Here is a 15106-nt window from a genome sequence, read left to right as displayed (position 1 = left end):
GAATCAAGCGTGTGTACAGCGGCATAAACGCAGCAGTGATAGGATTGGTGAGGTTCGGTGAGCAAATGCAGACCCTTTGAGGTCACATTGCATGGTACCCATTCCATGGGTCTCAACTCTCCAGGTTTAAGGGATTCTTCCTTCACCTAAAACATGCATGTGGAACCCAGAGTATGATCCACCGTGTGATCGGGAAACGTGTTCAAATGTGTCTCAGGTTTCGTCCCCTGGTACTCGGGTGCAACATTCCAGACGCTTTACTAACACTCTCCCCACTTGGAGAGTCAGTGCCTTTAACCTCCTGTTTGGCCCAGTTTGCCATTTCTGCGGAAAATGAACAGGAATAGGGAGAACCAATGAGAGACTAGCTGGAGGTGCCTGGACGGGCAAATTTAACTCTCATTTCCCACCAGGAAGAGGAATTAACCAAAGGCTCAGCGTGCCATGCCGGAACCACACTAGGGCCTGAAGCAATCCTGTGGTGTTGCGGCCAGCTCACAAGAAAGCGAGTTGAAGAAAGGAGCTCAGGGACACTGTAATTCACAAACCTGCAGAGTTATAAATGACAGCTATCGTCCAAAAATATATTGAAGTAAGGCTGCCAAGAGGACTCGAAAGCGGGGCAGAATTGCAGGAATCCGATTTCAGGAGGTAGACTGGAATTGCATGTAAAGCATAGGAAAAGAGACAGAATGTCCACAATGATGCACTTGGCCAAAAAGGGCGTATGCGTTTTTTCCTGAATATATTCAGGAAAAAACCCATACGCCCTTTTTGGCCAACCAAGCAAGCTTGCAAAGGAAATCTGCACTACAATGAAGTCTCACTGCCCCCCAGTCAAAAGGGCCATCCGAAAAAAGTGTAAAATCCAGAAAGGCCGGACAGGCCATGGAGAACTGGGAGCCTTGTTATGCTGATGGGCGGGATGTAAATTGCCAACAGCCACTCTGGAGAAGTGTATGGTGTTTCCTGAAACATCTAAAAAACAAAGCAACAGAGCCTAGGGCACTTCCACTTATGGTCCTATAGCTTAGGGAAATTAAAATCAAAAAGACACAGCCACCCCAAAGTTTGGGACGGCTCTGTTTACAAGAACCTCGTTTACGGTACAAGTTCAATATCACAGAAAGCGAAAAATGGATAAAGAAGTTGTGGTACTTACGTACAATGCAATATCACTCAGCAATGAAATCTATGTCATCAGGCCCATAGCAGCATAATGAGTGGATTCAGGTACGATGATTCTAAGTGAGATAAGTCACACAGAAAAAGAAACATCATAAGATATCACTACTACACGGAATGTAAACTTGGCTACACAGGAACTGAATTACAAAACAGAACAAGGTCTCAAATGTAGAAAACCAACTTATGCTTGCTTAAGGGGAAAGGTGAGTTGGGGTGCTGCATAAAACCAGAGATTGAAATTAGCACAGATACCGTTCCATAAGCCAAATATGTAATAGACAAGAGCTACTCCTTGCTCAACGAAGAGGACTCAACAACCCATATTAAACGTCTAAGAATATACCTGACTAGTAAGAATCTTAAAACCTATGGATTAATATGTCTCCAAAAGAGAATCAAGCATGTGTACAGTGGCATAAGTGCAGCAGTGATAGGATTGGTGAGGTTCGGTGAGCCAATGCAGAACCTTTGAAGTCATATTGCATGGTACCCATTCCATGGGTCTCAACTCTCCAGGTTTAAGGGATTCTTCCTTCAGCTAAAACATGCATGTGGAACCCAGAGTATGATCCACCGTGTGATCGGGATACGTGTTCAAATGTGTCTCAGGTTTCGTCCCCTGGTACTCGGGTGCAACATTCCAGACACTTTACTAACACTCTCCCCACTTGGAGAGTCAGTGCCTTTAACCACCTGTTTGGCCCAGTTTGCAATTTTTGCGGAAGATGATCAGGAATAGGGAGAACCAGTGAGAGACTAGCTGGAGGTGTCTGGACGGGCAAATTTAACTCTCATTTCCCACCAGGAAGAGGAATTAACCAAAGGCTCAGCGTGCCATGCCGGAACCACACTAGGGCCTGAAGCAATCCTGCGGTGTTGCGGCCAGCTCACAAGAAAGCGAGTTGAAGAAAGGAGCTCAGAGGCACTGTAATTCACAAACCTGCAGAGTTATAAATGACAGCTATCATCCAAAAATATATTGAAGTAAGGCTGCCAAGAGGACTTGAAAGCGGGGCAGAATTGCAGGAAACCGATTTCAGGAGGTAGACTGGAATTGCATGTAAAGCATAGGAAAAGAGGCAGAACGTCCACAATGATGCACTTGGCCAAAAAGGGCGTATGCGTTTTTTCCTGAATATATTCAGGAAAAAACGCATACGCCCTTTTTGGCCAACCAAGCAAGCTTGCAAAGGAAATCTGCACTACAATGAAGTCTCAGTGCCCCCGGGTCAAAAGGGCCATCTGAAAAATGTGTAAAATCCAGAAAGGCAGGACAGGCCATGGAGAACTGGGAGCCTTGTTATGCTGATGGGCGGGATGTAAATTGCCAACAGCCACTCTGGAGAAGTGTATGGTGTTTCCTGAAACATCTAAAAAACAAAGCAACAGAGCCTAGGGCACTTCCACTTATGGTCCTATAGCTTAGGGAAATTAAAATCAAAAAGACACAGCCACCCCAAAGTTTGGGACGGCTCTGTTTACAAGAACCTCATTTACAGTACAAATTCAATATCACAGAAGGTGAAAAATGGATAAAGAATTTGTGGTACTTACGTACAATGCAATATCACTCAGCAATGAAATCTATATCATCAGGCCCGTAGCAGCATAATGAGTGGATTCAGGTACGATGATTCTAAGTGAGATAAGTCACACAGAAAAAGAAACATCATAAGATATCACTACTACACGGAATGTAAACTTGGCTACACAGAAACTGAATTACAAAACAGAACAAGGTCTCAAATGTAGAATACCAACTTATGCTTGCTTAAGGGGAAAGGTGAGTTGGGGTGCTGCATAAAACCAGAGATTGAAATTAGCACAGATACTGTTCCATAAGCCAAATATGTAATAGACAAGAGCTACTCCTTGCTCAACGAAGTGGACTCTACACCCCATATTAAACGCCTAAGAATATACCTGACTAGTAAGAATCTTAAAACCTATGGATTTATATATCTCTGAAAGAGAATCAAGCGTGTGTACAGTGCATTAGCGCAGCAGTGATAGGATTGGTGAGGTTCGGTGAGCCAATGCAGACCCTTTGAAGTCATATTGCATGGTACCCATGCCAAGGGTCTCAACTCTCCAGGTTTAAGTGATTCTTCCTTCAGCTAAAACATGCATGTGGAACCCAGAGTATGATCCACCGTGTGATCGGGAAACGTGTTCAAATGTGTCTCAGGTTTCGTCCCCTGGTACTCGGGTGCAACATTCCAGACGCTTTACTAACACTCTCCCCACTTGGAGAGTCAGTGCCTTTAACCTCCTGTTTGGCCCAGTTTGCAATTTCTGCGGAAAATGAACAGGAATAGGGAGAACCAATGAGAGACTAGCTGGAGGTGCCTGGACGGGCAAATTTAACTCTCATTTCCCACCAGGAAGAGGAATTAACCAAAGGCTCAGCGTGCCATGCCGGAACCACACTAGGGCCTGAAGCAATCCTGCGGTGTTGCGGCCAGCTCACAAGAAAGCGAGTTGAAGAAAGGAGCTTAGGGGCACTGTAATTCAAAAACCTGCAGAGTTATAAATGACAGCTATCGTCCAAAAATATATTGAAGTAAGGCTGCCAAGAGGACTTGAAAGCGGGGCAGAATTGCAGGAAACCGATTTCAGGAGGTAGACTGGAATTGCCTGTATAGCATAGGAAAAGAGGCAGAACGTCCACAATGATGCACTTGGCCAAAAAGGGCGTATGCGTTTTTTCCTGAATATATTCAGGAAAAAACGCATACGCCCTTTTTGGCAAACCAAGCAAGCTTGCAATGGAAATCCGAACTACTATGAAGTGTCACTTCCCCCCAGTTTAAAGAGCCATCTGAAAAAAGTGGAAAATGCAGAAAGGCAAGACAGGCCATGGGGATAAAGGAACCTTGTTATGCTGATGGGCGGGATGTAAATTGCCAACAGCCACTCTGGAGAAGTGTATGGTGTTTCCTGATACATCTGAAAAACAAAGCAACAGAGTCTAGGACATTTCCACTTATGGTCCTATAGCTTAGGGAAATTAAAATCAAAAAGACACAGCCACCCCAAAATTTGGGACGGCTCTGTTTACAGGAACCTCTTCTATGGTACAAGTTAAGTATCCCAGAGAGCAAATAATTGATAAAGAAGTTGCGGTACTTAACGTACAACAGAATACCACTCAGCAATGAAATCTGTGTCACCAGGCCTGTACCCGCATAATGAGTGGATTGAGGCACGATGATTCTAAGTGAAATAAGTCACACAGATAAGGAAACATCATAAGGTATCACTAATACATGGAATGTAAACTTGGCTACACATGAACTGAATTACAAAACAGAACAGGGTCTCAAGTTTAGAAAACCAACTTATGCTTGCTTAAGGGGAAAGGTGAGTTGGGGTGCTGCATAAAACCAGAGTTTGAAATTAGCACAGATACCATTCCATAAGCCAAATATGTAATAGACAAGACCTACCCCTTGCTCAACGAAATGGACTCAACAATGAGGTATCACCTCACACCTGTTAGAATGGGCATCATCTGAAAATCTACAAACAACAATTGCTGGAAAGGGTGTGGGGAAAAGGAAGCCTCTTCCACTATTGTTGGGAATATAAATTGATACAGTCACTATGGAGAACAATATGGAGTCTTAAGAAACTAATAATAGAATTACCATATGATACAGCAATCCCAGTACTGGACATATACACAGACAAAACCATAAATCAAAAAGAGACATTCACCGCAATGTTCATTGCATCACTATTTACAATATCGAGGTAATGGAAGCAACCTAAATGCCCACAGACAGACGAATGCATAAAGATGTGGTACATATATAAAATGGAATATTACTAAGCCATGAAAGGAATGAAATTGGGTCATTTGTAGAGACGTCGTTGGATCTAGAGACTGTCATACAGAGTGAAGTAAGTCAGAAAGAGAAAAACAAATCTTGTATATTCATGCATATATGTGGAACCTAGAAAAACTGTACAGATTAACCGTTTTGCAAGGCATAAATAGAGCAACAGATGTAGACAACAATCGTATGGACAACAAGGGGGGAAAGCTCTTGGGGGGGTGGTGGTGGGAGGAGCTGAGAGATTGGGATTGGCATGTAAACATTTATATGTATAAAATAGATAACCAATAAGAACCTGCTGTATAAAAATATAAAATAAAATTCAAAATTAAAAAGAAATAAAATTTAAAAAATAAAACAGAAAAAACAATTATTCCCTTCACATACATGTATTTATATGAATAAATTATTTCCATGCTTATATCTGTAAATACAAAAAAGAGGAATAAAATCTACCTTGAACCAAAAACGAAAAAGAGAAAAAAAAAAAAACAGAACCCACCAGTTACTCAGAGGAAAACCGTATCAGGGCACTTGCTCCAGTTGTAAACAATTCTGAAGTTGGTCAGTGGTGGGGAATCGTCTCCCATTCAGCCAGCAGCCCCCACACAAGCGTACTCATTGCAAAGCTGGGGCACTGTGCCGAGGCATCTGTGAGTGAACGTGAGCTGAGCCCCAGGCCAGTTGCTGTTGAACTGTTCCCACCCTTCCCAGGTAAAACACCTGAATATATACAAGGACTTGAAAGCCTAGAGGAAGGGCCATGGAGCCACACGAGTGACAGCATGCCAGCTGACTTGGTGCCTGCAGGCCAGCCAGGATGGTCCTGTCCCTGGGTGCTCTTCTGGAAGATTTCCATTTCCCTGCCTGAGATACCCGTCCTGTCCCTGCCCCCACTGCTTTTTTCCTTCCTCACCTCTGCCCAGGGAGAAATTCCAGCAGCAGGTATGGGTGACACATCCTCTTCTTTAGCAGGTGGCAGCCTGGCAACTGCTGCAGAAAGTCCAGCAGAGCCCCACTCACACTGGGCCACCCACAAAGCCGTGGCCTCTCACTCCCTCCCACCAGCCCAGCCCCGAGACTGCTGACAGGGCAGAGAAAATGGCGTCAGGCAGAGCTGCAGGGGCTCTTGCTGCCTGGAGTGGTATTTATATTGATCTCAACCCAGGCACACCTGGGGAGGGCTGGCCGGCATGGTAAGGCTGCCCAGGTCAGCCAATCATCACCCCTCAGGGGCTCACAGTTGCAGAAAATGGAACTTGCTGAACCGGCCAGGTCCAAGGAACAGGTGTGGGCTCCTGAGAGTCAGGATAGACAAGGGGCTGCAGCTTTGGCTTGTTTTCTAATCATTTTATCTGGCCCATGAGTGGGAGACAACTTCAAGAAAACCCTCTCCTAATGAGAGGAACCCAGGTGTCAGGGAGAGGAGGGGTGGGTGGTGGTTGGAGACAGAGGCTTGGTGCCCCGGGTGCAGTGGAAGTCTCTGGAAGACCAGGTGGAGGGAGGCCACACAGAGTGATGCCCAGGGTCACAGACCTGTCGGAGCTGCTGTTTGTTAGTTCAAGTCCTGCTCTGAGGTGCTCTGTGTCAGCTCTGAGCGACAGGTGAGATGGGGGTGCTCTTCAATGAGGGCTATGTGCACAGTTCCTGTGTGCCCAGCCCTGCCACGGTACCTGCAAGGGTAGCTCTGTATCCTGGGAGAGGCCTGACCATGAGAGCCCTGTGGGCTGGGTTGGGGGTGGGGTACCTGCCCAGGAGAGCTCCATATCCTGGGATTGGCCTGACCACGAGAGCCCCATGGGCTGCTGGGGACCTGGTAAAGGATGTCAGGACAGTCAGTGAAGCCACCGAGGATATACCTCCAGTTGCTCCATTTCCTACACCCTGCTGGTCATTCTACCAACCACCAGGACATGGTATTCTGTATTAGTCTTCAATGATGCCTTCTTTTGTATTCCATTAGTCCCAGAGTCACAAGAAATTTTGGCTTGTGAGTGGCAGGACTCAACATACAACTAAAACAATACTTCCGGGCCGTCTTGCCCCAAGGGTTCAAAAATTCCCACACCATCTTTGGGGAAAGCTTAGCTAAAGACCGAAAAGTTCTACCTCTAGAAAAGGAAACCCTCCTTCAATATGCAGACGACATTCTGATCGCCAGCCCTACTAAGGAGGCCTCTGAACTACCAAGCCAATAAAGGATAGAAGTTGTCCAAGAAAAAGCTCAAATATCACAGACTGCGGTGACCTGCCTGGGCTTCATTCTCACAGAAGGTCGGAGAAGCCCATCCCAGGAAAGGGAAGAAACCATTTGCAGCCTTACCCCTTTCTAAAACTAGAAGACAGCTTAGGGGTTCCTGGGGAGGCCAGGGTTTGCTGCTTCTGGATCCCTAACTACAGTCTACTAGCTGGGCCTCTATATGAAACACTGAAAGGAAAAGATGATGATTCTTTTGAACAGAATCCAGAAGTGGCCTTTCAAGAATGGAAAGAGCAGTCAATTCAGACCCTTGCCCTGGAACTCCCTAATTGAGCTAAACCCTTTGACCTTTCCATTCCCGGTGAAAGGTGAGTCGCCATTGGAGAATTAGTGCAAAAACTGGGACCACTTGAAATGGAACAACGCAAGAATGCCATCCAGGTAGGATAAAATAGAGTCACCAAGGGGCTTGGCCCACTGCCACATCTGGCCAAGATACTGGCGGTATCTAAAAACCTGGAAATCAGCAGCCCAAAAGGCCACCTCCCTCCTAAGGGAAAAGGACCCCACGTGGTGATCCTAATCACCAACCATGCCCTGAAGTTGCAGGGTTCGCTCCGTGGGCACACCGACCTCGAGTGAGGAGGCCCTCCAACTCCAACATTCAGAGAGATAACCGGGGGCAACAGGGCACCATGACGACTCGTGTGAACATCACTTGACCTGGAGTTTCTCTCATAAAACAACAATAGTGTGTCCCGAATGAGTAGACTACTGCTTGCAGGACTTACTGCACCCGGAGGGGAGCTAATAGTCTTGGCGGGGGAAACGTATATCACACTGTCACCATAGAAAAGCCTACAGACACCGTGATGATGGTGGCCAATAAGACCGGCTGGACTCCTGTTTACTTCAAAAGGCTGTTGACTCAGTGGCCATCATGGTCCTTGATCACCACTGACCCTGGACTGTCTGGGAGTTGAGCGGGCAGGGCTCTGACACCTGGTGCTGTTTTTACGTTAATTCAGGGGCCTAATTGAAGAAAGAGCAGACTACTGGTCAGAGCATCTAGGCTGGCAGAAACGGTCAGCCTAAGGTGGCCGAACAAATGTGGGGCGGGGTGAAACCGGCCCCCACAGCGTCTCTGCACATCTCTTTCCTGAACCCTTAAAGGTCATTAGAATCTATAACACTTCCAATGCTGGTGCTCAGGCGGACGAGCAGGGAGGCAGGGGTCCTGGGGCCAATCAACGTCACCTGGAGGCTGCTGGGGAGAAGTTCTGACCCTCATCCCCTGGTATGAGGGCTCCCAACTCAGCACTCAGCAGTTACAGAAGAAGGGTCTGCACCCTCAGCACTCCAAGAATGAGGAACGGGACAAAAGGCAGAGGAGGGGTTTGTCCCCAGCAAAGCCCATTAAAAATCCCTGGGAGATAAAAATAGAATCTGGGCAATAAAGTCAAGTCTGACCTTTTTTATCCTTTGTGCTTTGTCTAATTTCACGTGCTCCTAGGGTCCCGCATGCAGAGGTTCCACACCCGGCACTTCAGACCAGATTTCCTAGTGCAGAATGGCTGGGTCGACACCTCAGCTCCTGGGGCCCAGTGCAGACTCTAAGATATAGAGCCTGAGCTGCAGCCAACCCGGCCCTTGAGTGCTCCGCCCCCTCCCTCCCACTGACTCTGACAGGATCTCTACACAGCAGCCCAGCCCACAGCCCACGGGGTAGTGCATGCTCTCACCTCTCCATTCTCTGATCAAAATATAAAGTTTCCTTTGCTTGTGAACCAAACTCAGTCTCGATCTGTTGGCCCCAATGACACTGGGCAGGGGGACACTTGTTGGGGTCCACTCTGGAGGATCAGTAACAGAAATTGAGACTATTGTAACTTCAATGAACAGATGTGTGAGCCAAACTGTAGTTAACATAGAACAGTTTATAAGGCTCGGGTAAAATAAGATGTTTCTAACACTTCCATTTGATATTTCCATCACTTTATTATAAGCAAGTTCAGTGAAAAGGTTTGTCTTATTTGTCAGGTCAATATTAGAGAAATGAAGTGATTTCTTTCCAAGGATGTACATCTAATAATCTTGGTTAAAGCTTCAATCTTGTTTTAAATGCTTTTCCATTGAAAATGATACCTCTCTTTCAGCTCCCCCATTTCTGAGAAGTATAAAATCTTATAATTTATTATTACCAAAGGGGAAAGGTGGGAGGAGGGATAAATTAACAGTTTGGAATTAACACATACACACTGCTATGTATAAAATAGATCATCAACAAGGAACCACTGTATAGCACAGGGAACTACACTCAATATTTTGCAATAACCTATAAGGGGAAATAATCGGAAAAAGAATAGATATTTTTATTGACATCATCTATCAATGACAGTTAAAGTGTAACCTAAGGGAAGCCAGTGGTGAGTGCTTCTGACCCTGAAGACTTCAATCATCTAAAGTTTGGACTCTGCCTACTTCCCAAGGCCCTTAATGAACATATGTGTAGCTGTAGCTTAAAAAATTCCCCAGTTTGGGTTTCGGAGAGACACTGATTTTGAAAAAGCCCTGGTGTTCTCCTTACATGAATGGGACTCTTCCTACTGCTAAAACATGTCTGTCACACACAGAGGATGGTATACCGTCTGATCAGGAAGAGTTTGGAAAAGGCATCTCATCTCCTCATCTCCTGGTGCTCGGGTTCACCCCTCCAGCGTCTTTACTAACAGTCTCCCCACTTGGAGATGTCAGCACTGTCAACATCCTGTTGCATACAGTTTGGAATTTGTCCAGAGGATGAAGCGGAAGGATGAGGAACAATGAGAGACAAGTCCTAGGTGTTCAGACAGGCACATGTCACTCTAATTTCCAATCAGGAAGACGAATTGACCAAAGGCTAGGGTTGCCCATGGAAACAGTATAGGGCTTGAGGAAATCCCACTGCTTTGTGGCCAGTTCCCATAAACACAAGTTGAACAATGGAACTCAGGGGCAGTAAAATTCACGAAACTGCAGAGTTGAAAATATCTATCACTGAAAAATGTCTTGAGGAAAGTCAGAGAAAAGGATTGGTAAGCAAGGGAGAATGGCAGGAAAGGGATTTGAGGAGGTAGAAAGGACTCGCCATTAAGCACAAGAAAAGGGGCTGAACATTGCCAACATTGCAGTTGGCCAAAAAGGCTGTATGCGTTTTTTTCTGTATATATTCAAGAAAAGGGCATACACTTTTTTAGCCAACCAAACAGGTGGGCACTGGAAATCAATACTACAAAAGATATCACTTCGCATCAGTCAGAAGAGCCATCCTCATAAAGTGTAAACACCAGAAATGCAGGACAGGGCAAGGAGAAGAGGGAGCCCTGTGAGGCTTATAGTGGAAATGTATATTGCCAATGGCCATTCTGGAGAAGTGTATTGTGTTTACTAAAGCATCTAAAAAATGAGCTACAGAGCATAGGGCACTTGCACTCATGGGCGTATGTCTTGGGAAAAACAAAAATCGAGAGGACACAGGCACCCCAATGTTTACTGCCTCTCTGTTTAAAAGATTCTCGACTAGGATATAACTTAAATGTCTCTGGAGGGAAAAAATGGATAGAGATGTGGTACTTATGTAGAGTGGAATATTACTCAGCCTGGAAGTCAATGAAATATGGCCAGTTGTAACAACTCCGGAGGAGTTACGTATGATCATTCTAAGTGACATAATTCAAAAAGAAAAAGACACATATCATAAGATATCACTTAAAGGTGGAATCCAAAATGGCTACACATGAAATAAATTACAAAACAAAAACATAGTCAAATATGTAGACAACACGCGTAAGGCTGCTAAACGGGAAAGGTGGGGAGGGGTGAGGCATCATCCAGGAGGTTGAAATTAGCAAAGATACCATTCCAAATACCAAACTGATAATCAACAAGGCCTACACGGTAGCTAAAAGAACTGCACTCAGCACACTCAAGTCACTGGAAAAGAATATATATGACTGGTAAGAATCTGAAAAAGAATTTATTGATGTCTCTCTGTATGTGAATCAAGTGGATGTACAGCAGCAAGAAACAGAGCTTTGAAAATCAGCTGTAACCAATATAGTAATAAATTGAAAAAAATAAACGACAAAGAGACAGAGAAAACCTCTTACAACTTTTCCTCAGGGACGGTGATGCAACATGGATTGAACACATCTAGACCCACAGCAGGATGAGACATAAGGCTGGAAACTGTTTACGCTAAGAGAAATATGAGGTTGGGTGAGGAAATGCACACCCTTTAAAGTAATACTACCTGGTACCCATTCAATGGGTCCCAAATCTGCAGGTTCAAGGGATCTTCCTACAGCGAAAACATGCATGGAAAACCCAGAGGACTGTACACCATGTGATCGGGAGATGTGTCTAAAATGCACCTCATTTATCCTCTCCTGGTGTTCCTGTTCATCATTCCAGCCACGTTACTTAGAATCTCCCCACTTAGAGAATCAGCACATTTAAACTTCTGTTTCACACATTTTGCAAATTGTGAGGAGGATGAACGGGAAGAGGGGGAACCAATGAGAGAATAGTTGTAGGGGTTTGGACGGGCACATGTCACTCTAATTTCCCATTAAGAATAAGAATTAAAAAAAGGCTCAGCCCGCCTCGCCGGAGCCAAAATAGGGCCTGAAGCAATCCTGCGGCTTTGAGGCCAGCTCACAAAAGAGCAACTTAAAAAATGGAGCTCAGGGTCACTGCAATTCACAAACCTGCAGAGTTATAAATGAAAACTAACATCCCAAAATATGTTGAGGTAAGGCAAAGAAGAGGATCTGAATGCAAGACAGAATTGCAAGAAACAGATTTCAAGAGATAGATTGGACTCGTCTTTAAAGCACATGAAAAGCGGCAGAATTTCGACAATGATGCAGTTGGCCCAAAAGGGAGTATGCGTTTTTTCCTGAATATATCCAGGAAAAAACGCATACGCACTTTATGGGCAACCAAGCAAGCAAGCAATGCAAATGTGCACAACAAAGAAGTCTCATTTCCCACCGGTCAAAAGGGCCATCCGAAAAAATTGTAAAAACCAGAAATGCAGGACAGGCCATGGAGAACAGGGAGCCTTTATACGCTGATGGACAGTGTGTGAACTGCCGAGAGCCACTCTGGAGAAGTGTATGGTGGTTCCTAAATCATCTAAAAAACAGAGCTACAGAGCATAGGGCACTTCCAATCACGGAAGTATATCTAGGGAAGTCTAAAAATCAACAAGACACAAGCACACCACAGTTTAGGGCTACTCTGTTTACAAGAACCTCAACTTCAGTACACCTTAAATATCCCAGGAAAGAGAACAATGGATAAAGAAAATGTGGTACTTATGTACAATGGAATATCTCTTCACCATGAAATCAATGTAATAAGGCTAGTAGAAGGATAAAGAGTGGATTTAGGTCCGATAATACTACTTGAAATAAGTCAAACAGAAAAAGAAACATATCATAAGATATCACTTATAGAGGGAGGATAAATATGGCTGCACAAAAAATGAATTACAAAACAGAACAGTGTCTCACATTTAGAAAACACACTTATGTCAGCTTAAGGGGAAAGGAGAGGTGGGGTGATGCATAAAACCAGAGTTTGAAATTAGCACAGATACCGTTCAATAAACCAAATAGGTATTAGACAAGATCTACACCTTGCTCAATGAACTGGCCTCAACACACCCTATACACCGCAGAGAAATATATCTGAGTAATAAGAATCTTAAAACCCATGTATTGATATATCTCCATAAGGGAATCAAGTGTGTGCAGAGCGGCCAAACACAGCAGTGAAAATGAGCTAAACCCCATTATAGAAATAAATTTTAAAACCAAAACGCAGAAACAATGAAAGAGAGAAAAATTCTTACAAAATTCGCTCAGGGGCTGTGATGCAACCTGGAATGACCACATATAAACCCACAGCTGGATAAGACATAAGGCTGGACACTTGGGGCTGAGAGGATTGGTGAGCTTTGGTGAGCAACTGCCGAAAGTTTAATGCAATACTTCATGCTACTCATTCCAAGGGTCCCAACACTCCAGGTTGAAGGGAATCTTCCTACAGCTAAACCATGCATGGGAAATCCAGCGGATGGTATACCATATGATCGGGAAAGGTTTCTAAAACGCACCTCATTTTCCTCTCCTGGGGCTCCGGATCAACATTCCAGCCACTTTACTAACAACATCTCCACATGGAGAGTCAATGCCTTTACGTTCCGGTATCGCACAGTCTGCAGTTAGTGCGGAGGATGAATGGGAATAGGGGGAACCAGTGAGAAAATAGCTGTAGCGGTTTCAATGGGAACATGTCACTCTAATTCACATCAGGAAGAAGAATTAACCAAAGGCAGAGCAAGGCGACCCAGAAGAAGAATAGGGCCTGAAGAAATCCTGTGGATATGAGGCAAGATCACAAAAATAAGAGCTGAAAAATGCAGCTAAGGGCCACGGCAATTCAAAAACCTGCAGAGTTAAAAAGGCCAACAATTTTCAAAAAGTATATTGAGGTAAGGCTATGAAGAGGCACTGACAGCAAGGCAGAATTGCAGGAAACCGATTTCAGGAGGTAGACTGGAATTGCATTGAAAACATATGAAAACACTCAGAACGTCGACAATGATGCACTTGGCCAAAAAGGGCGTATGCGTTTTTTCCTGAATATATTCAGGAAAAAACGCATACGCCCTTTTTGGCCAACCAAGCAAGCTTGCAAAGGAAATCTGCACTACAATGAAGTCTCACTTCCGCCCTGTCAAAAGGAGCATCTGAAAAAAGTGTAAAATCCAGAAAGGCAGGACAGGCCATGGAGAACTGGGAGCCTTGTTATGCTGATGGGCGGGATGTAAATTGCCAACAGCCACTCTGGAGAAGTGTATGGTGTTTCCTGAAACATCTAAAAAACAAAGCAACAGAGCCTAGGGCACTTCCACTTATGGTCCTATAGCTTAGGGAAATTAAAATCAAAAAGACACAGCCACCCCAAAGTTTGGGACGGCTCTGTTTACAAGAACCTCGTTTATGGTACAAGTTCAATATTGCAGAAAGCGAAAAATGGATAAAGAAGTTGTGGTACTTATGTACAATGCAATATCACTCAGCAATGAAATCTATGTCATCAGGCCCGTAGCAGCATAATGAGTAGCTTCAGGTACCATGATTCTAAGTGAAAAAAATCACACAGAAAAAGAAACATCATAAGATATCACTACTACACGGAATGTAAACTTAGCTACAAAGGAACTGAATTACAAAACAGAACAGGGTCTCAAATGTAGAAAACCAACTTATGCTTGCTTAAGGGGAAAGGTGAGTTGGGGTTCTGCATAAAACCAGAGATTGAAATTAGCACAGATACCGTTCCATAAGCCAAATATGTAATAGACAAGAGCTACTCCTTGCTCAACGAAGTGGACTCTACACCCCATATTAAACGCCTATGAATATACCTGACTAGTAAGAATCTTAAAACCTATGGATTTCTATGTCTCCGAAAGAGAATAAGGCGTGTGTACAGCGGCATAAACGTAGCAGTGATAGGATTGGTGAGGTTCTGTGAGCCAATGCAGACCCTTTGAAGACATATTGCATGGTACCCATTCCATGGGTCTCAACTCTCCAGGTTTAAGGGATTCTTCCTTCAGCTAAAACATGCATGTGGAACCCAGAGTATGATCCACCGTGTGATCGGGAAACGTGTTCAAATGTGTCTCAGGTTTCGTCCCCTGGTACTCGGGTGCAACATTCCAGTAGCTTTACTAACACTCTCCCCACTTGGAGAGTCAGTGCCTTTAACCTCCTGTATGGCCCAGTTTGCCATTTCTGCGGAAAATGAACAGGAATAG

This window comes from Pseudorca crassidens, chromosome 3, assembly GCF_039906515.1.
Source record: "Pseudorca crassidens isolate mPseCra1 chromosome 3, mPseCra1.hap1, whole genome shotgun sequence".
NCBI lineage: Eukaryota > Metazoa > Chordata > Mammalia > Artiodactyla > Delphinidae > Pseudorca > Pseudorca crassidens.
Note: the sequence above shows the minus strand (reverse complement) of the source record.